This window comes from Coregonus clupeaformis, unplaced genomic scaffold (genome assembly GCF_020615455.1).
Source record: "Coregonus clupeaformis isolate EN_2021a unplaced genomic scaffold, ASM2061545v1 scaf1457, whole genome shotgun sequence".
NCBI classification, from domain to species: Eukaryota; Metazoa; Chordata; class Actinopteri; order Salmoniformes; family Salmonidae; genus Coregonus; species Coregonus clupeaformis.
In genome coordinates, this window is record NW_025534911.1 from 82,430 (window position 1) to 105,000 (window position 22,571).

The 22,571-nt window shown below is 49.7% G+C and overlaps 1 pseudogene; it reads left to right on the forward strand.

The window, feature by feature from the left end:
- Positions 1 to 616: 616 nt before the first annotated feature.
- The window catches only part of LOC123481124, a 49,568-nt pseudogene continuing 27,613 nt past the window's right edge, over positions 617 to 22,571 (forward strand).

Genomic DNA, 22,571 nt, shown 5'->3' on the forward strand with positions numbered 1-22,571 from the left:
CCACGGGGGCCAGTATGAAAATTAAAATAATGTATGCACTCACTAACTGTAAGTCGCTCTGGATAAGAGCGTCTGCTAAATGACTAAAATGTAAATGTATAGGTCTGTTACGACTGTCTGTCTTTGACAGGGTGGGACCTAAGGTGCTATAACTGTCCTATTTTCGACTGTCTGTCTTTGATAGGGTGGGACCTAAAGTACTATAACATCTATCATATCACCTAAAACAATTTAAATGCTGTTCTGAATGTATCATAATGTAGTATGTCTATTTCATAGTATAACTATTTTCCGTTTATTTAACTAGGCAAGTCAGTTAAGAACAAATTTCTTATTTACAATGACGGCCTACACCTTTAATCAATAAATTGTACAGTAAGAGCACGTTATTATACCACAGTATTGTTGAATTCAACTATTTATTCGCACTTTAATCAATATATATTGTACAGTAAGGTAATATTTAATCCCTGGGTGTTTTGATCACTGTCTATCAGTTTCATTGATCGCGTCAGATTTTTCTGTTATGTGTTTTTATTGGCTAACAGCGAGAAAGGGGGGCGGGGGAACTACGCCTCTCTGTACACTGATTGGTTGTAAATTTCGCGGACTTTGCCTTCCTAGTAACCTGAAGTTACGTCTTTGTCCATCGTTCACCAAACGTCAGATTACAACGGCGACAGCTGCACAGCGGAGCGACCCGGTGGGTACCCAGCTAACTAACTATTTAGTTGACGTTAGCTAGCTAGCTACCCTTGTTATATATATGCATTTTGTACACTATTCACAAATAAAATAGCTAGCCATATTTGACTAGCGTGCGGTTTTGGGTTTGCCTCTTTTGCAATGTGGAACTTGTAACTTTAACTTTTCCTCGAATATGTGAAAGTCAAATTTTTAACTGTGCATTAATTCAACGTTTTTTTTGTATTTACTCAAGTTCGCTCGAAATATCCTAAATGTAGTGAAACAGCAAGACCGCGTGTCACAAGACGTGCACATGACCAAGACAGCTAAGTCTGCAAGCTAGCTAACTTTACGGTCAGCGCTATCTGGGATCCTTGGGACGTCCACACCCTAAACCCGTTTTACATTTTCAGTCATTTAGCAGATGCTCTTATCCAGAGCGATTTACAGTTAAGTGAGTGCCTACATTATTTTATTTATATTTTTTCATACTGGCCCCCCTGTGGGTATCGAACCCACAACCCTGGTGTTGCAAACGCCATGCTCTACCAACTGAGCTACATCCCCTGCCGGCCATTCCCTCCCCTACCCTGGACGACACTGGGCTAATTGTGCGTCGCCCCATGGGTCTCCCCGGTCGCGGCCGGCTACCAGAACCAGGATCTCTAGTGGCACAGCGATGCAGTGCCTTAGACCACTGCGCCACAGCTACAAAACCCGTAATTTAACTACAGATAGAACAATGAGATTTAGTTATACAAATCTTTGCCTTAACCATAAACAATTTCAACTTCAATTGGTGGTAGGGGACGTCCCAAGGACCCCCGCATAACACGGATCCTAACCCTTTTAACACGCCAAAACACAGAATGGTTAACTTTAGCTAGCTAGTTAGCTGACCGTGGCTGGCTGCTGTTGCATCATCGAGCCAGTGACAGGGGTTGCACCCTATTCCCAATATAGTTTATTTATTAAAAGCCCTCTTAGGCCTCACTCCCCGCTATCTGAGATACCTACTGCAGCCCTCATCCTCCATACATACAACACCTGTTCTGACAGTCACATTCTGTTAAAGGTCCCCAAAGCGCGCACACATCCCTGGGTCGCTCCTCTTTCAGTTCGCTGCAGCTAGCGACTGGAACGAGCTGCAAAAAAACACTCAAACTGGACTGTTTTTTTATAGTGCATTGTAAAGTATTCAGACCCCTTGACTTTTTTCCCACATTTTTGTTGCATTTCAGCCTTATTCTAAAATGGATTAAATAGTTTTTTGCCCCTCATCAATCTACACATCAATACCCCATAATGACAAAGCAAAGCAGGCTTTTAGAATTTTTAGCAAATGTATTTAAAATAAAAAAAACTGAGCATAAACCAAAGCCATGAGGTCGACGGAATTGTCCATTGATCTCCAAGACCGGATCATGTCGAGGCACAGATCTGGTGGAGGCGCTCCCCATCCAACCTGACAGAGCTTGAGAGGATCTGCAGAGAAGAATGGGAGAAACTCCCCAAATACAGGTGTGCCAAGCTTGTAGCGTCATACCCAAGAAGACTCGAGGCTGTAATCGCTGCCAAAGGTGCTTCAACAAAGTACAGAGTAAAGGGTCTGAATACTTATGTAAATGTGATATTTCAGTTTTTTTATTTGTAATACATTTGCGAAAATGTATAAAAACCTTTGCTTTGTCATTACAGGGTATTGTGTGTGTGTAGATTGATGAGAGAAAAAACAATTTAATCAATTTTAGAATAAGGCTGTAACGTAACAAAATGTGGAAAAAGTGAAGGGGTCTGAATACTTTCCAAAGCACTGTCTCCATCTCTTCATTCAAAGACTCAATCATGGACACGCTTACTGACAGTTGTGGCTCCTTCAGCGTGAATTATTGTTGTCTCTACCTTCTTGCCCTTTGTGCTGTTGTCTGTGCCCAATAATGTTTGTACCATGTCTTGTGCTGCTACCATGTTGGGTGTTGCTACCAGTGTTGTGTTGCTACCATGCTGTTGTCATGTGGTGTTGCCATCTTGTTGTGTTGCTACCATGTTGTGTTGCTACCATGCTGTTGTCTGTTGTGTTGCTACCATGCTGTGTTGTCATGTTGTGTTGTCATGTTGTGTTGCTACCATGTTGTTGCTATGCTGTGTTGTCATGTTGTGTTGCTACCATGCTGTGTTGTCATGTTGTGTTGCTACCATGTTGTTGCTATGCTGTGTTGTCATGTTGTGTTGCTACCATGTTGTTGCTATGCTGTGTTGTCATGTTGTGTTGCTACCATGATGTGTTGTCATGTTGTGTTGCTACCATGCTGTGTTGTCATGTTGTGCTGCTACCATGTTGTTGCTATGCTGTGTTGTCATGTTGTGTTGCTACCATGTTGTTGCTATGCTGTGTTGTCATGTTGTGTTGCTACCATGCTGTGTTGTCATGTTGTGTTGCTACCATGTTGTTGCTATGCTGTGTTGTCATGTTGTGCTGCTACCATGTTGTTGATGCTGTGTTGTCATGTTGTGTTGCTACCATGCTGTGTTGTCAGTGTTGTGTTGCTACCATGTTGTGTTGCTATGCTGTGTTGTTGTGTTGCTACCATGATGTGTTGTCATGTTGTGTTGCTACCATGATGTGTTGTCATGTTGTGTTGCTACCATGCTGTGTTGTCATGTTGTGTTGCTACCATGATATGTTGTCATGTTGTGTTGCTACCATGCTGTGTTGTCATGTTGTGTTGCTACCATGTTGTTGCTATGCTGTGTTGTCATGTTGTGTTGCTACCATGATGTGTTGTCATGTTGTGTTGCTACCATGACTGTGTTGTCATGTTGTGTTGCTACCATGCGTGTTGTCGTGTTGTGTTGCTCATGCTGTGTTGTCATGTTGTGTTGCTACCATGCGTGTTGTCATGTTGTGTTGCTACCATGCTGTGTTGTACATGTTGTGTTGCTACCATGTGTTGTCATGTTGTTGCTATGCTGTGTTGTCATGTTGTGTTGCTACCATGTTGTTGCTATGCTGTGTTGCTCATGTTGTGTTGCTACCATGTTGTTGCTATGCTGTGTTGTCATGTTGTGTTGCTACCATGATGTGTTGTCATGTTGTGTTGCTACCATTGCTGTGTTGTCATGTTGTGTTGCTACCATGTTGTTGCTATGCTGTGTTGTCATGTTGTGTTGCTACCATGTTGTTGCTATGCTGTGTTGTCATGTTGTGTTGCTACCATGCTGTGTTGTCATGTTGTGTTGCTACCATGCTGTGTTGTCATGTTGTGTTGCTACCATGTTGTTGCTATGCTGTGTTGTCATGTTGTGTTGCTACCATGTTGTTGCTATGCTGTGTTGTCTGTGTGTTGCTACCATGCTGTGTTGTCATGTTGTGTTGCTACCATGTTGTTGATATGCGTTGTCTGCTGTGTTGCTACCATGTGTTGTCATGTTGTTGCTTACCATGTTGTCATGTTGTGTTGCTAATGCTGTGTTGTCATGTTGTGTTGCTACCATGCTGTGTTGTCATGTTGTGTTGCTACCATGTTGTTGCTATGCTGTGTGCTGCTACCATGTTGTTGCTATGCTGTGTTGTCATGTTGTGTTGCTACCATGATGTGTTGCTGTGTTGCTACCATGTTGTCATGTTGTGTTGCTACCATGTTGTTGCTATGTTTATGTTGTGTTGTGGTGTTGCTCCATGTGGCTATGCTGTGTTGTGTTGTGTGCTACCTGTTGTGATGCTGTGTTGTCATGTGTCTTGTTGCTACCATGTTGTGGTGTATGCTGTATGTTGTGTTGCTACCATGCTGTCTCTCTATGTAGTGTTGCTAGCGGTCTCTCTTTATGAGTGTTTGGCGTCTCTATGTAGTGTTGATGCTGTGTTCTCTCTTTATGTAGTGTTGTGGTGTCTCTCTTTATGTAGTGTTGTGGTGTCTCTCTTTATGTAGTGTTGTGGTGTCTCTCTTTATGTAGTGTTGTGGTGTCTCTTATGGTGTTGTGGTGTCTCTTTTTATGTAGTGTTGTGCAGCTCTCTCTTTATGTAGTGTTGTGGCGTCTCTCTTTGTGTATGTGTTGTGGCTTCTCTCTTTATCACTATGTAGTGTTGTGGCGTCTCTCTTTATGTAGTGTTGTAGCGTCTCTCTTTATGTAGTGTTGTGGCGTCTCTCTTATGTAGTGGTGTTGTGGCGTCTCTTATGTATGTGTTGTGGCGTCTCTTATGTAGTGTTGTGGCGTCTCTCTTTATGTAGTGTTGTGGCGTCTCTCTTTATGTAGTGTTGTGGCGTCTCTCTTTATGTAGTGGTGTTGTGGCGTCTCTCTTTTATGTAGTAGTGTTGTGGCGTCTCTCTTTATGTAGTGGTGTTGTGGCGTCTCTCTTTATGTAGTGGTGTTGTGGCGTCTCTCTTTATGTAGTGTTGTAGCGTCTCTCTTTATGTAGTGGTGTTGTGGCGTCTCTCTTTATGTAGTGGTGTTGTGGCGTCTCTCTTTATGTAGTGGGTTGTGGCGTCTCTCTTTATGTAGTGGTGTTGTGGCGTCTCTCTTTATGTAGTGGTGTTGTGGCGTCTCTCTTTATGTATGGTGTTGTGGCGTCTCATCTTTATGTAGTCTTGTAGGGTCTCTCTTTATGTAGTGATGGTGTTGTGAGGCGTCTCTCTTTTTGCGGTAGTGGTGTTTCTGGCAGTTGTGTGGCGTCTCTCTTTATGTTAGTGGTGTTGTGGCGTCTCTCTTTATGTGTGTGTGTTGTGGCGTCTCTTCTTCTTATGTAGTGTGTGTTGTGGCGTCTCTCTTTATGTAGTGGTGTTGTGGCGTCTCTTATGTAGGGTGGTTGTGGTGTCTCTCTTTATGTAAGTTTGTGTTTTGTTCTACATTTGTAGTTTTAATCCCAGCCCCGTCCCGAGCAGGATGCCTTTTGCCTTTTGGTAGGCCGTCATTGTAAATAAGAATTTGTTCTTAACTGATTTGCCTAGTTAAATAAAGGTTAATTAAAAATAGAAATGGTGCATTACTTTCACCAGGGGCCATAGGGTTTTGGTCAATGTAGGACTAGTGTGCCATTTAGGTTTGCTGGATGTAGATAATGTCATGTGTAACACACGACACACAGCAGTTCCATCGATCTGCTATTTATCTAGTTATCTAGCTAGTTAATGAGTAATTGTTGTCACGCGCGCAAGCCTCGGTTAGTTGTGTCTGTAACTGGATGGTTTTAGTTGACCAGTGTCTTGGCTGAGCTCTTATCAAAGTACCTGTGGTCAAACGTTAACCGGACCCGGACGGACTGGAGCTCTTTATTGACCAGAGTGTGGACAAACAGAGAAATGCTTACGGGCCGTTCCCAACAACGCAGAGAGAAAGAAAATAGGAAAGTAAAACGAGTAATAACTAGCTAGGTTTCCATCCAATTGGCGACCAGATTTTCATGGCAATATTCAAACATCCACATGAAGGAAAGATGCCCATTTTCCCACCAGTGGAGTTCCACCAAACGGACTTTTTTGTGGATAAAAAGTCAGTGTGGGATGACGTATCGTGTGCACTGTGATGTTTTCGTGTAAGTTTATGTACCAAAAAACAAATCTAAAGTTCAATGTGTTTCCATGGCATTTTTTTTTAGTTGTGTACAAACTGTTGAGTTCAAATAGCAGACGTTCCTCCTCTGGTCTTGTACGTGTGCTCCAGCCAACAGCGCTCAGATACAGTGTGGGCAGGCTAGTCTACATGATGAGATTATTATGGATTGGACTAAGGCGATATTTGTCAAATGGCAGTTTGATTTGATTGTCAACTTACCTTGTAAAATATATATATATATATATAAATGGTACATTCGCCAATAGAACAGAGGGTAGAGATTTGATTTACTCACTGCCGTAGTTTCATCGGGTCCTGGGGGTCAGGAGGTCAACCATGGACAGGGGGAGGGGAGGCAGGGCTGGGATGAGAAGGACAGAAGGAGGGGAGGGGGAGGAGGGAGGGCGGGATGGACGGACAGGAGTGGACAGGGAGGGGAGAGGCAGGGCTGGGATGGACGGACAGGAGTGGACAGGGGAGGGAGGAGGCAGGGCTGGGATGGACGGACAGGAGTGGACAGGGAGGGGAGGGAGGCAGGGCTGGGATGGACGGACAGGAGGACAGAGGGGAGGGGGAGGCGGGCTGGGAGGATGGACGGACAGGAGTGGACAGGGAGGGGAGGCAGGGCTGGGATGGACGGACAGAGGACAGGGGGAGGAGGCAGCAGGGCTGGAGTCGATGGACGACAGAGTGGACGGGAGGGAGGGAGGAGGGCTGGGATGGACGGAAGGAGTGGACAGGGAGGGGGGAGGCAGGGCTGGGATGGACGGACAGGAGGGAAGGGAGGGGAGGCAGGGCTGGGATGGCGGACAGAGTGACAGGGGGAGGAGGCAGGCTGGATGGACGGACAGGAGTGGACAGGGAGGGGAGGGAGGCAGGGCTGGGATGAACGGACAGGAGTGGACAGGGCGGGGAGGGGGAGGCAGGCTGGGATGGACGGACAGGAGGGAGAGGGGAGGGAGGCAGGGCTGGGATGTGGACAGGAGTGGACAGGAGGGGGAGGGGAGGCAGGCTGGGACTGGACAGACAGGAGTGGACAGGGGGGGGAGGCAGGGCTGGGATGGACGGACAGGAGGGACGAGGGGGGGGAGGCAGGGCTGGGATGGACGGACAGGAGTGGACGAGGGGAGGGAGGCAGGAGGCTGGGATGGACGGACAGGAGTGGACAGGGGGGAGGAGGCAGGGCTGGGATGGACGGACAGGAGTGGGACAGGGGAGGGGAGGCAGGGCTGGGATGGACGGACAGGAGTGGACAGGGGGAGGGAGGCAGGGCTGGGATGGACGGACAGGAGTGGACAGGAGGGAGGCAGGGCTGGGATGGACGGACAGGAGGGACAGGAGGGAGGCAGGGCTGGGATGGAAGGACAGGAGTGGACAGGGAGGGGGAGGCAGCTGGGATGGACGGACAGGAGGACAGGGGGAGGGAGGCAGGGCTGGGATGGACGGACAGGAGTGGACAGGGGAGGGAGGCAGGGGCTGGGATGGACGGACAGGAGTGGACAGGGGGAGGGAGGCAGCGCTGGGATGGACGGACAGGAGTGGACAGGGGGAGGGGAGGCAGGCTGGGATGGACGGACAGGAGTGGACAGAGGGAGGAGGCAGGGCTGGGATGGACGGACAGGAGTGGACAGGGGAGGGAGGCAGGGCTGGGATGGACGGACAGGATGGACAGGGAGGGAGGCAGGGCTGGGATGGACGGACAGGAGTGGACAGGGAGGAGGCAGGGCTGGGATGGACGGACAGGAGGGACAGGGGAGGGAGGCAGGGCTAGGATGGACGGACAGGAGTGGACAGGGGAGGGGAGGCAGGCTGGGATGGACGGACAGGAGTGGACAGGGAGGAGGCTGAGCTGGATGGACGGACAGGAGTGGACAGGGGGAGGGAGGCAGGGCTGGGATGAACGGACAGGAGGGAAAGGGGAGGAGGCAGGCTGGGATGGACGGACAGGAGTGGACAGGAGGGAGGCAGGGGCTGGGGATGGACGGACAGGAGTGGACAGGGGGGAGGGGAGGCAGGGCTGGGATGGACGGACAGGAGTGGACAGGGGGGGGAGGCAGGGGCTGGGATGGACGGACAGGAGTGGACAGGGGAGGGGGGGAGGCAGGGGCGGGATGGACGGACAGGAGTGGACAGGAGGGAGGAGGCAGGGCTGGGATGGACGGACAGGAGTGGACAGGGGAGGAGGCAGGGCTGGGATGGACGGACAGGAGTGGACAGGGGAGGAGGCAGGGCTGGATGGACGGACAGGAGTGGGAGGGGAGGCGGGGCTGGGATGGACGGACAGGAGTGGACAGGGAGAGGGGAGGCAGGGCTGGGATGGACGGACAGGAGTGGACAGGGAGGAGGCAGGGCTGGGATGGACGGACAGGAGTGGACAGGGAGGAGGCAGGGCTGGGATGGACGGACAGGAGTGGACAGGGGAGGGGAGGCAGGGCTGGGATGGACGGACAGGAGTGGACAGGGGGAGGGGAGGCAGGGGCTGGGATGGACGGACAGGAGTGGACAGGAGGGGAGGAGGGGCTGGATGGACGGACAGGAGTGGACAGGGGAGGGAGGCAGGGCTGGGATGGACGGACAGGAGTGGACAGGGGAGGGAGGCAGGCTGGGATGGACGGACAGGAGTGGACAGGGGGGGAGGCAGGGCTGGGATGGACGGACAGGAGTGGACAGGAGGGGAGGCAGGGCTGGGATGGACGGACAGGAGTGGACAGGGGAGGGGGGAGGCAGGGCTGGGATGGACGGACAGGAGTGGACAGGGGAGGGAGGCTGGGATGGACATGGACAGGAGTGGACAGGAGGGGGCGGGCTGGGATGGACGGACAGGAGTGGACAGGGGAGGGAGGCAGGGCTGGGATGGACGGACAGGAGTGGAAGGGGGGAGGGAGGGGAGGCAGGGCTGGGATGGACAGACAGGAGGGACAGGAGGGGAGGGGAGGCAGGGCTGGGATGGACGGACAGGAGTGACAGGGAGGGGAGGCAGCGGGATGGAGGACAGGAGTGGACAGGGGGAGGGGGAGGCAGGGCTGGGGATGGACGGACAGGAGTGGACAGGGAGGGAGGGAGGCAGGGCTGGGATGGACGGACAGGAGTGGACAGGGGAGGAGGCAGGGCTGGGATGGACGGACAGGAGTGGACAGGGGAGGGAGAGGTGAGGACTGGACAGGAGGGGACAGGGAGGGGAGGGGGCTGGGATGGACGGACAGGAGTGGACAGGGGAGGGGAGGCTAGGGCTGGGATTGGGAGTGGACAGGGAGGAGGCAGGAGTGGAGGCAGAGGCAGGGGAGGAGGACAGGAGGACAGGAGGGAGGCTGGGATGGAGACAGGAGTGGACAGGGAGGAGGAGGGATGGGATGGACGGACAGGAGTGGACAGGGGAGGGAGGCAGGGCTGGGATGGACGGACAGGAGTGGACAGGGGGGGAGGAGGGGCTGGGATGGACGGACAGGAGTGGACGGGAGGGGAGGCAGGGCGGATGGACGGACAGGAGGAGAGGAGGAGGGAGGTGATGGAGGAGGAGGGACAGGGGAGGGGAGGCAGGGCTGGGATGGACGGACAGGAGTGGACAGGGAGGGAGGCAGGGCTGGATGGACGTGGACAGGAGGGGAGGAGGGCTGGGATGGACGGACAGGAGTGGACAGGGGAGGGAGGCAGGGCTGGGATGGACGGACAGGAGTGGACAGGGGAGGAGGCTAGATGGACGGACAGGAGTGGACAGGGGAGGGGAGTGGAGGGCTGGGATGGACGGACAGGAGTGGACAGGAGGGAGGAGGCAGGGCTGGGATGGACGGACAGGAGTGGACAGGGGAGGGGAGGCAGGGCTGGGATGGACGGACAGGAGTGGACAGGGGAGGAGGGGAGGGAGGCAGGGCTGGGATGGACGGACAGGAGTGGACAGGGGAGGGGAGGCAGGGCTGGGATGGACGGACAGGAGTGGACAGGGGAGGGGAGGCAGGGCTGGGATGGACGGACAGGAGTGGACAGGGAGGGAGGGGAGGCAGGGCTGGGATGGACGGACAGGAGTGGACAGGGGAGGGGAGGCAGGGCTGGGATGGACGGACAGGAGTGGACAGGGGAGGGAGGCAGGGCTGGGATGACGGACAGGAGTGGACAGGGAGGAGGCAGGGGCTGGGATGGACGGACAGGAGACAGGGAGGGGAGGCAGGGCTGGGATGGACGGACAGGAGTGGACAGGGGAGGGAGGCAGGCGATGGGATGGACGGACAGGAGTGGACAGGGGAGGGGAGGCAGGGTGGGATGGACGGACAGGAGGACAGGGAAGGGAGGGGAGGCAGGAGGCAGGGTGGATGGACGGACAGGGACAGGGGAGGGGGCAGGGCTGGGATGGACGGACAGGAGTGGACAGGAGGAGGAGGCAGGGCTGGGATGGACGGACAGGAGTGGACAGGGGAGGGAGGCAGGGCTGGGATGGACGGACAGGAGTGGACAGGGAGGAGGCAGGGCTGGGATGGACGGACAGGAGTGGACAGGGGAGGCGGGCTGGGATGGACGGACAGGGGAGGCGGACAGGACAGGGGAGGGGAGGCAGGGCTGGGATGGACGGACAGGAGTGGACAGGGGGGGAGGAAGGGCTGGGATGGACGGACAGGATGGACAGGGGAGGGGGAGGCAGGGCTGGGATGGACGGACAGGAGTGGACAGGGGGGGAGGCAGGAGGCTGGGATGGACGGACAGGATGGACGGAGGGGGGAGGCAGGGCTGGGATGGACGGACAGGAGTGGACAGGGGAGGGGAGGAGGCGGGATGGACGGACAGGAGTGGACAGGGGAGGAGGCAGGGCTGGGATGGACGGACAGGAGTGGACAGGGGGAGGGAGGCAGGGCTGGGATGGACGGACAGGATGGACAGGGAGGGAGGCAGGGCTGGGATGGACGGAAGGAGTGGACAGGGGAGGAGGCTGGGCTGGGATGGACGGACAGGAGTGGACAGGGGAGGGGAGGCAGGGCTGGGATGGACGGACAGGAGTGGACAGGGGAGGAGGCAGGGCTGGGATGGACGGACAGGAGTGGACGGGAGGGGAGGCAGGGCTGGGATGGACGGACAGGAGTGGACAGGGGAGGGAGGGAGGGCTGGGATGGACGGACAGGAGTGGACAGGGGAGGGGGAGGCAGGGCTGGGATGGACGGACAGGAGTGGACAGGGGGGGAGGGGAGGCAGGGCTGGGATGGACGGACAGGAGTGGACAGGGGAGGGAGGCAGGGCTGGGATGGACGGACAGGAGTGGACAGGGGAGGAGGCAGGGCTGGGATGGAAGGACAGGAGTGGACAGGGGAGGGGAGGCAGGGCTGGGATGGAAGGACAGGAGTGGACAAGGGGAGGAGGCAGGGCTGGGATGGACGGACAGGAGTGGACAGGGGAGGGAGGCAGGGCTGGATGGACGGACAGGAGTGGACAGGGGGAGGGGGGGCAGGGCTGGGATGGACGGACAGGAGTGGACAGGGGAGGGAGGCAGGGATGGATGGACGGACAGGAGTGGACAGGAGGGGAGGCAGGGCTGGGATGGACGGACAGGAGTGGACAGGGGGAGGGGAGGCAGGGATGGATGGAAGGACAGGAGTGGACAGGGGAGGGAGGCAGGGCTGGGATGGAAGGACAGGAGTGGACAGGGGAGGAGGCAGGGATGGGATGGACGGACAGGAGTGGACAGGGGAGGGGAGGCAGGGCTGGGATGGACGGACAGGAGTGGACAGGGAGGGGAGGCAGGGGCTTGGATGGAAGGACAGGAGTGGACAGTGGAGGGGAGGCAGGGCTGGGATGGACGGACAGGAGTGGACAGGGGGGAGGCAGGGCTGGGATGGACGGACAGGAGTGGACAGGGGAGGGAGGGGATGGGAGACGGACAGAGTGGACAGGGGGAGGGGAGGCAGGGCTGGGATGGACGGACAGGAGTGGACAGGGGAGGGAGGCAGGGCTGGGATGGACGGACAGGAGTGGACAGGGGAGGGAGGCTGGGCTGGGATGGACGGACAGGAGTGGACAGGGAGGGGAGGCTGGGCTGGGATGGACGGACAGGAGTGGACAGGGGAGGAGGGGGGGCTGGGATGGGATGGACGGACAGGAGTGGACAGGGAGGGGAGGGAGGCAGGGCTGGGATGGGATGGGATGGACGGACAGGAGTGACACGTATGCCTGCACCACTGTGAGATATATAATATATATATATATATATATATATATAACCCTGTTGGTTAAACATGGCTGTTATATATATATATATATAACCCTGTTGGTTTAAACATGGCTGGTCCAGTGATATGGTATGCACACCAGATACCCTTCCTAAATATTCCCAACAACTGATATTTAGAGGTGATGACGATAGATACTCTTGAATCTTATTTGGAATAGTTTAACTGACTGTCTCTGTCTGCCATAGTTTAACTGACTGTCTCTGTCTGCCATAGTTTAACTGACTGTCTCTGTCTGCCGTGAGTTTAACTGACTGTCTCTGTCTCTGTCTGCCATAGTTTAACTGACTGTCTGTGTCTCTGTCTGCCATAGTTTAACTGACTGTCTCTGTCTGGCATAGTTTAACTGACTCTGTCTGTCTGCCATAGTTTAACTGACTGTCTCTGTCTGCCATAGTTTAACTGACTGTCTCTGTCTGCCATAGTTTAACTGACTGTCTGTGTCTCTGTCTGTCATGGTTTAACTGACTGTCTCTGTCTGCCATAGTTTAACTGACTGTCTGTGTCTCTGTCTGTCATGGTTTAGACTGACTGTCTCTGTCTGCCATAGTTTAACTGACTGTCTCTGTCTGCCATAGTTTAACTGACTGTCTCTGTCTGCCATAGTTTAACTGACTGTCTCTGTCTGCCATAGTTTAACTGACTGACTCTGTCTGCCATAGTTTAACTGACTGTCTCTGTCTGCCATAGTTTAACTGACTGTCTGTGTCTGCCATGGTTTAACTGACTGTCTCTGCCTGCCATAGTTTAACTGACTGTCTGTGTCTCTGTCTGCCATAGTTTAACTGACTGTCTCTGTCTGCCATAGTTTAACTGACTGACTCTGTCTGCCATAGTTTAACTGACTGTCTCTGTCTGCCATAGTTTAACTGACTGTCTCTGTCTGCCATAGTTTAACTGACTGTCTCTGTCTGCCATAGTTTAACTGACTGTGTCTCTGTCTGCCATAGTTTAACTGACTGTCTCTGTCTGCCATAGTTTAACTGACTCTGTCTGTCTCTGTCTGCCAAGTTTAACTGACTGTCTCTGTCTGCCATAGTTTAACTGACTTGTCTCTGTCTGCCATAGTTTAAGTGACTGACTCTGTCTGCCATAGTTTAACTGACTGTCTCTGTCTGCCATAGTTTAACTGACTGTCTGTGTCTCTGTCTGCCATAGTTTAACTGACTGTCTCTGTCTGCCATAGTTTAACTGACTGTCTCTGTCTGCCATAGTTTAACTGACTGTCTCTGTCTGCCATAGTTTAACTGACTTGTCTCTGTCTGCCATAGTTTAACTGACTGTCTGTGTCTCTGTCTGTCATAGTTTAACTGACTGTCTCTGTCTGCCATAGTTTAACTGACTGTCTGTGTCTCTGTCTGCCATAGTTTAACTGACTGTCTCTGTCTGCCATAGTTTAACTGACTGTCTCTGTCTGCCATAGTTTAACTGACTGTCTCTGTCTGCCATAGTTTAACTGACTGTCTCTGTCTGCCATAGTTTAACTGACTGTCTCTGTCTGCCATAGTTTAACTGACTGACTCTGTCTGCCATAGTTTAACTGACTGTCTCTGTCTGCCATAGTTTAACTGACTGTCTCTGTCTGCCATAGTTTAACTGACTGTCTCTGTCTGCCATAGTTTAACTGACTGTCTGTGTCTCTGTCTGCCATAGTTTAACTGACTGTCTCTGTCTGCCATAGTTTTAACTGACTGTCTGTGTCTCTGTCTGTCATAGTTTAACTGACTGTCTCTGTCTGCCATAGTTTAACTGACTGCTGTGTCTCTGTCTGCCATAGTTTAACTGACTGTCTCTGTCTGCCATAGTTTAACTGACTGTCTCTGTCTGCCATAGTTTAACTGACTGTCTCTGCCTGCCATAGTTTAAACTGACTGTCTGTGTCTCTGTCTGCCATAGTTTAACTGACTGTCTCTGTCTGCCATAGTTTAACTGACTGTCTGTGTCTCTGTCTGTCATAGTTTAACTGACTGTCTCTGTCTGCCATAGTTTAACTACTGTCTGTGTCTCTGTCTGCCATAGTTTAACTGACTGTCTCTGTCTGCCATAGTTTAACTGACTGTCTCTGTCTGCCATAGTTTAACTGACTGTCTCTGTCTGCCATAGTTTAACTGACTGACTCTGTCTGCCATAGTTTAACTGACTGTCTCTGTCTGCCATAGTTTAACTGACTGCTCTGTCTGCCATAGTTTAACACTGTCTCTGTCTGCCATAGTTTAACTGTCTCTGTCTGCCATAGTTTAACTGACTGTCTCTGTCTGCCATAGTTTAACTGGACTGTCTCTGTCTGCCATAGTTTAACTGACTGTCTCTGTCTGCCATAGTTTAACCTGTCTCTGTCTGCCATAGTTTAACTGACTGTCTCTGTCTGCCATAGTTTAACTGACTGTCTCTGTCTGCCATAGTTTAACTGACTGTCTCTGTCTGCCATAGTTTAACTGACTGACTCTGTCTGCCATAGTTTAACTGACTGTCTGTGTCTGCCATAGTTTAACTGACTGTCTCTGTCTGCCATAGTTTAACTGACGTCTCTGTCTGCCATAGTTTAAACTGTCTCTGTCTGCCATAGTTTAACTGACTGTCTCTGTCTGCCATAGTTTAACTGACTGTCTCTGTCTGCCATAGTTTAACTGACTGTCTCTGTCTGCCATAGTTTAACTGACTGTCTCTGTCTGCCATAGTTTAACTGACTGTCTGTCTGTCTGCCATAGTTTAACTGACTGACTCTGTCTGCCATAGTTTAACTGACTGTCTCTGTCTGCCATAGTTTAACTGACTGTCTCTGTCTGCCATAGTTTAACTGACTGTCTCTGTCTGCCATAGTTTAACTGACTGCTCTGTCTGCCATGGTTTAAGACTGTCTCTGTCTGCCATAGTTTAACTGACTGTCTCTGTCTGCCATAGTTTAACTGACTGACTCTGTCTGCCATAGTTTAACTGACTGTCTCTGTCTGCCATAGTTTAACTGACTGTCTCTGCCTGCCATAGTTTAACTGACTGTCTCTGCCTGCCATAGTTTAACTGACTGGTGTCTCTGCCTGCCATAGTTTAACTGACTGTCTCTGCCTGCCATAGTTTAACTGACTGTCTGTGTCTCTGTCTGCCATAGTTTAACTGACGTGTCTCTGTCTGCCATAGTTTAACTGACTGTCTCTGTCTGCCATAGTTTAACTGACTGCTGCTGTCTGCATGTCTCTGTCTGCCATAGTTTAACTGACTGTCTCTCTGTCTGTCATAGTTTAACTGACTGTCTCTGTCTGCCATAGTTTAACTGACTGTCTCTGTCTGCCATAGTTTAACGACTGTCTCTGTCTGCCATAGTTTAACTGTCTCTGTCTGCCATAGTTTAACTGACTCTGTCTGCCATAGTTTAACTGACTGTCTCTGTCTGCCATAGTTTAACTGTCTGTCTGCCATGTTAACTGTCTGTGTCTCTGTCTGTCATAGTTTAACTGACTGTCTCTGTCTGCCATAGTTTAACTGTCTCTGTCTGCCATAGTTTAACTGACTGTCTCTGTCTGCCATAGTTTAACTGTCTCTGTCTGCCATAGTTTAACTGACTCTCTGACCTTCTGTCTGTGTGTAGATCAGTACCAGTCACCATCATGTCTCATAGCGATGATACCAGTCACCATGTCAGCAAGGACATGTGGGAGTCTCACAACAAGATGATGCTGGAGCCACTCCGCTCCAACGACTCTGAGGTACGAAACACGGGGAGGGGGGAGAAGGGGGGCGGAGAAGGGGTGTGTGTGTGTGTGTAGGCGGGATTGAACCGATCGCCCTTTGTCGACAATGCGTATTTTTAAAGGCAATGTTCGCGGAGACCGCATTCACAGTATAAACACTTATGTAAGCTCAGTTGGAAATCACCTTTCAAATGGAGCATTGTTGACAGGGATCTGATTGATTCCTGGCCTGAGTGTGAGTGTTAAATAAGGGTATTTGTGTGTGTGTGTGTGTGTGTGTGTGTAGCCAGGTTTACATATTCTAAAATCCTCATGAAGAAAATATGTACATCTTCCCACCAACGGTGTTTCCACCAAACGGACTTGTTGCTGATAAAAAAATCAGTGGGTGACGACATAGTGACCACAAATGTACCTTTTTTCGCTTTTAAGTTTTCATGTACGAATAAAAATCTAAAGTTCAATGTGTTTTCATTGCATTTTCAACTCTACAAATAGTTCTGTCATCAAAACTATTGCGTCAAGGCGCCACAGGCTGACATTACCTTTCAATTACCTTTTCAATGTTGAGATTTGTTGGTATTTTGGTCCATTTTTAGTATTTTCAAAAAGTAAACATTTTCCAAAACTTGACAAATGTATATTTTCTTTAATTTATGCTACTACCGTCCATGAAAAATGAATTTTAACCATTTAAAAATTGACATACAGTCATTGGCCAGTTTGAGGTACACCCCCCCCACTCCCCCGTTCATGAACATGGAATGGTTCGCTCCTACAGACAGGGAGTCACATGACTTGCTATATAAAGCACAGACAGACGGCCATCGAGGGATTCAGTTACTGAGCGTGGCGTGATCGTCGGCGCCAGGCGTTTCCCGGATCCAGTACCTCCAGAAACGGCCGCCCCTCCTGGGCTTTTCACGCAAGGACAGCGTCTAGGGTTTACCGAGAATGGTGCGACAAACAAAAAAACCATCCAGTCAGCGGCCCACAGTCCTGTGGGAGAAAAACAGCATTGTTGACGAGAGAGGTCGAAGGAGAATGTCAAGAATCGTCCAAGATAACAGGCGGAGCCACAAACAGTCGGGTTCCACTCCGATCAGCTAAAAACAAGTGTTGCAAGCGATCACCAACACTGGACAACTCTGATGGCAGAGTCAGGATTTGGCGTAAGCATTATGGGTCCATGGACCTGGTGTCAACGGTACAGGCTGGTGGTGTAATGGTGAGGGGAATGTTTTCCACACGTTAGGTCTCTTGATACACTGTGGCGTTCAATCGTTGCTCAGCAGGTATCTGAACAGTGTTGCTGACCAATAGAGTATCTTTGGGATGAGATGGAACGGGCTGTTGGCAGCGTGATGAATGTACCACCGTTCAATCTGCAGCACCTGTGTGATGCCGTTGCGTCAGCATGGAACAACATCCCTGTGGAATGTTTTCCGAACACCTTGTAGAATCAATGGCCCGAAGAATTCAGGTTGTTCTGGAGGCAAAGGGGGGGGTCCGACCCGGTACCTAATAAACTGCCTCTGGAAGCAACGTCAGCACAATAACTGTTCGTCGGTAGCTTCATGAAATGGGTTTGGCCGAGCAGCTGCACAAGCCTAAGATCACCATGCGCAATGCCAAGCGTCAGCTGGAGTGGTGTAAAGCTCGCCGCCATTGGATTCAGTGGAAACGCGTTCTCTGGAGTGATGAATTACACTTCACCATCTGGCAGTCTGATGGACGAATCTGTGTTTTGCGGATGCCAGGAGAACGCTACCTGCCCGAATGCATAGTGCCAACTGTAAAGTTTGGTGGAGGAGGAATACTGGTCTGGGGCTGTTTTTCATGGTTCGGGCTAGGCCCCTTAGTTCCAGTGAAGGGAAATCTTAATGCTACAGCATACAATGACATTCTAGAGTATTCTGTTCTTCCAACTTTGTGGCAACAGTTTGGTGAAGGCCCTTTCCTGTTTCAGCATGACAATGCCCCTGTGCACACAGCGAGGTCCATACAGAAATGGTTTGTCGAGATCGGTGTGGAAAAACTTGACTGGCCTGCACAGAGCCCTGACCTCAACCCCCCATCGAACACCTTTGGGATGAATTGGAACGCCGACTGCAAGCCAGGCCTAATCGCCCAACATCAGTGTCCGACCTCACTAATGATCTTGTGGCTGAATGGAAGCAAGTCCCCGCAGCAATGTTCCAACATCTAGTGGAAAGCCTTCCCAGAAGAGTGGAGGCTGTTATAGAAGCAAAGGGGGGGACCAACTCCATATTAATGCCCATGATTTTGGAATGAGGTGTTGGACGAGCAGGTGTCCACATACTGTTGGTCATGTAGTGTATATTCTCCAGACTTGCTAAGAGGGAATTGTTGTAAAAATGTTTTATTCTAGATACACACGATGTTATCCACAATCTTGTTCTGGACAAATCCGGTCCTGGAGTGTTTTTTTTTTTAACAAAATGAAATCAAAATATTTAGGCTGACTTCATCCATTGTCCAGAAAAATGTATTTGCGCAATATTCAAATATTTAATGACATCACCTGATTTGCATATTTTTTTAAATATATAAAATATTTCTGATTTTGTTCAAAAACAAAAAAGTATTATTTGTGTCTACATTCAGTTGGTAAAAGTTGATTTGTGACATGATTTAAGGGGAACAAATGGTGCTTGGCCTTTAAATAGCAAATGTGCCAACTCTGGTCTTGCGCTATAGCCAACAGCTGGCAGATACATGCTGGTACGCTCTAATCCATAATAATCCCGTACGCTAGTCTACATGATGAGATTATTATGGATTAGAGCGAATAATATTTAATTTGTCAAAGCGGCAGTCCAGCATCGATCATCACGGCACCAGAATAATACCCTGGATATTTATTGGAAAGGAGCATCAAGCTGTGGTCTCCCGAGTGGTGCAGTGGTCTAAGGCGCTGCATCGCAGTGCTAGCTGTGCCACTAGAGATCCTGGTTCGAATCCAGGCTCTGTCGTAGCCGGCCGAGACCCGGGGAGACCCATGGGGCGGCGCAATTGGCCCAGCGTCGTCCAGGGTAGGGGAGGGAATGGCCGGCAGGGGATGTAGCTCAGTTGTGGGTTCGATTCTATGGGGGCCAGTATGAAAAATATAAATAATGTATGCACTCACTAACTGTAAGTCAATGACTAAAATGTAAATGTAAGCTCTCATCACCGTGGCATTTTCACCATCCTGTGAAGCTCATCATAACTTATTTTCATCTGTAGCCTAAATAAACTGCATTGTTTCCCAAGTCGTACCTGGGAGGACCACACAACATATCGTCGGGTGACTCCAAATGTACTTCAATATGATGGTTATTATACACACATTAGTGTGTGTTATGTGTTCTCCATCATAAAGAGAGAGGTGTGAGGTTGTGTGTTGTGTGTGTGTGTGTGTGTGTGTGTGTGTGTGTGTGTGTGTGTGTGTGTGTGTAGGTGTTCTCCATCATAAAGAGAGAGGTGTGTGTGTGTAGGTGTTCTCCATCATAAAGAGAGAGGTGTGTGTGTTTGTGTGTGTGTGTATGTAGGTGTTCTCCATCATAAAGCGAGAGAAGCATCGCCAGACGTTTGGCCTGGAGCTGATAGCGTCAGAGAACTTCACCTCTAGAGCCGTTCTGGAAGCCCTGGGGTCCTGCATGAACAATAAGTACTCTGAGGGGTACCCTGGACAGAGGTAGGGTTTTATTACCCGCTATCTCAACAGGGAGTCACATTGAGTTACAACGCTTTTACAAGAGAGCCCTGTATACGTTTACAAAAAAAAACAAAAACAATACATACAGGACCAGTCAAAAGTTTGGACACACCTACTCATTCCAGGGTTTTCTACAGTGTAGAATAATAGTGAAGACATCAAAACTATGAAATAACACATATGGAATCATGTAGCAACCAAGAAAGTGTTAAACAAATCTAAATATATTTTATATTTTAGATTCTTCAAAGTAGCCACCCCTTTGCCTTGATGACAGCTTTGCACACTCTTGGCATTCTCTCAACCAGTTTCGTGAGGAATGCTTTTCCAACAGTCTTGAAGGAGTTCCCACATATGCTGAGCACTTGTTTGCTTTTCTCAATGATGTGAGATAAACTTCCGTTTGATAACGGAGCGCCGAGGCATGCGTCGAAATCGCTAAGCAGCTAACTTCGAATACTCAGAGGAATACTGGTGTGTACTGTGGAATACTCAGAGGAATACTGGTGTGTACTGTGGAATACTCAGAGGAATACTGGTGTGTACTGTGGAATACTCAGAGGAATACTGGTGTGTACTGTGGAATACTGGTGTGTACTGTGGAATACTCAGAGGAATACTGGTGTGTACTGTGGAATACTCAGAGGAATACTGGTGTGTACTGTGGAATACTGGTGTGTACTGTGGAATACTCAGAGGAATACTGGTGTGTACTGTGGAATACTCAGAGGAATACTGGCGTGTACTGTGGAATACTCAGAGGTATACTGGTGTGTACTGTGGAATACTCAGAGACACACATGGATACATACATGCATACATATATACAGTTGAAGTCTATATAGGTATACCAACACAGACACACACACATATATATATATACAGTGGGGCAAAAAAATATTTAGTCAGCCACCAATTGTGCAAGTTCTCCAACTTAAAAAGATGAGAGAGGCCTGTAATTTTCATCATAGGTACACGTCAACTATGACAGACAAAATGAGAAAAAAATAATCCAGAAAATCACATTGTAGGATTTTTTAATGAATTTATTTGCAAATTATGGTGGAAAATAAGTATTTGGTCAATAACAAAAGTTTCTCAATACTTTGTTATATACCCTTTGATAGCAATGACACCGGTCAAACGTTTTCTGTAAGTCTTCACAAGGTTTTCACACACTGTTGCTAGTATTTTGGCCCATTCCTCCATGCAGATCTCCTCTAGAGCAGTGATGTTTTGGGGCTGTCGCTGGGCAACACAGACTTTCAACTCCCTCCAAAGATTTTCTATGGGGTTGAGATCTGGAGACTGGCTAGGCCACTCCAGGACCTTGAAATGCTTCTTACGAAGCCACTCCTTCGTTGCCCGGCCGGTGTGTTTGGGATCATTGTCATGCTGAAAGACCCTGCCACATTTCATCTTCAATGCCCTTGCTGATGGAAGGAGGTTTTCACTCAAAATCTCACGATACATGGCCCCATTCATTCTTTCCTTTACGGATCAGTCGTCCTGGTCCCTTTTGCAGAAAAACAGCCCCAAAGCATGATGTTTCTACCCCATGCTTCACAGTAGGTATGGTGTTCTTTGGATGCAACTCAGCATTCTTTGTCCTCCAAACACGACGAGTTGAGTTTTTACCAAAAAAGTTCTATTTTGGTTTCATCTGACCATATGACATTCTCCCAATCCTCTTCTGGATCATCCAAATGCACTCTAGCAAACTTCAGACGGGCCTGGACATGTACTGGCTTAAGCAGGGGACACTTCTGGCACTGCAGGATTTGAGTCCCTGGCGGCGTAGTGTGTTACTGATGGTAGGCTTTGTTACTTTGGTCCCAGCTCTCTGCAGGTCATTCACTAGGTCCCCCCGTGTGGTTCTGGGATTTTTGCTCACCGCTCTTGTGATCATTTTGACCCCACGGGGTGAGATCTTGCGTGGAGCCCCAGATCGAGGGAGATTATCAGTGGTCTTGTATGTCTTCCATTTCCTAATAATTGCTCCCACAGTTGATTTCTTCAAACCAAGCTGCTTACATATTGCAGATTCAGTCTTCCCAGCCTGGTGCAGGTCTACAATTTTGTTTCTGGTGTCCTTTGACAGCTCTTTGGTCTTGGCCATAGTGGAGTTTGGAGTGTGACTGTTTGAGGTTGTGGACAGGTGTCTTTTATGCTGATAACAAGTTCAAACAGGTGCCATTAATACAGGTAACGAGTGGAGGACAGAGGAGCCTCTTAAAGAAGAAGTTACAGGTCTGTGAGAGCCAGAAATCTTGCTTGTTTGTAGGTGACCAAATACTTATTTTCCACCATAATTTGCAAAAAAATTCATAAAAAATCCTACAATGTAATTTTCTGGAATTTTTTTTCTCAATTTGTCTGTCATAGTTGACGTGTACCTATGATGAAAATTACAGGCCTCTCTCATCTTTTTAAGTGGGAGAACTTGCACAATTGGTGGCTGACTAAATACTTTTTTCCCCCACTGTATATATACATAAACTCAGTAAAAAAGAAACGTCCCTTTTTCAGGACCCTGTCTTTCAAAGATAATTTGGAAAATTCAAAATAACTTCACAGATCTTCATTGTAAAGGGTTTAAACACTGTTTCCCATGCTTGTTCAATGAACCATAAACAATTTAATGAACATGCACCTAAGACACTAACAGCTTACAGACGGTAGGCAATTAAGGTCACAGTTATGAAAACTTAGGACACTAAA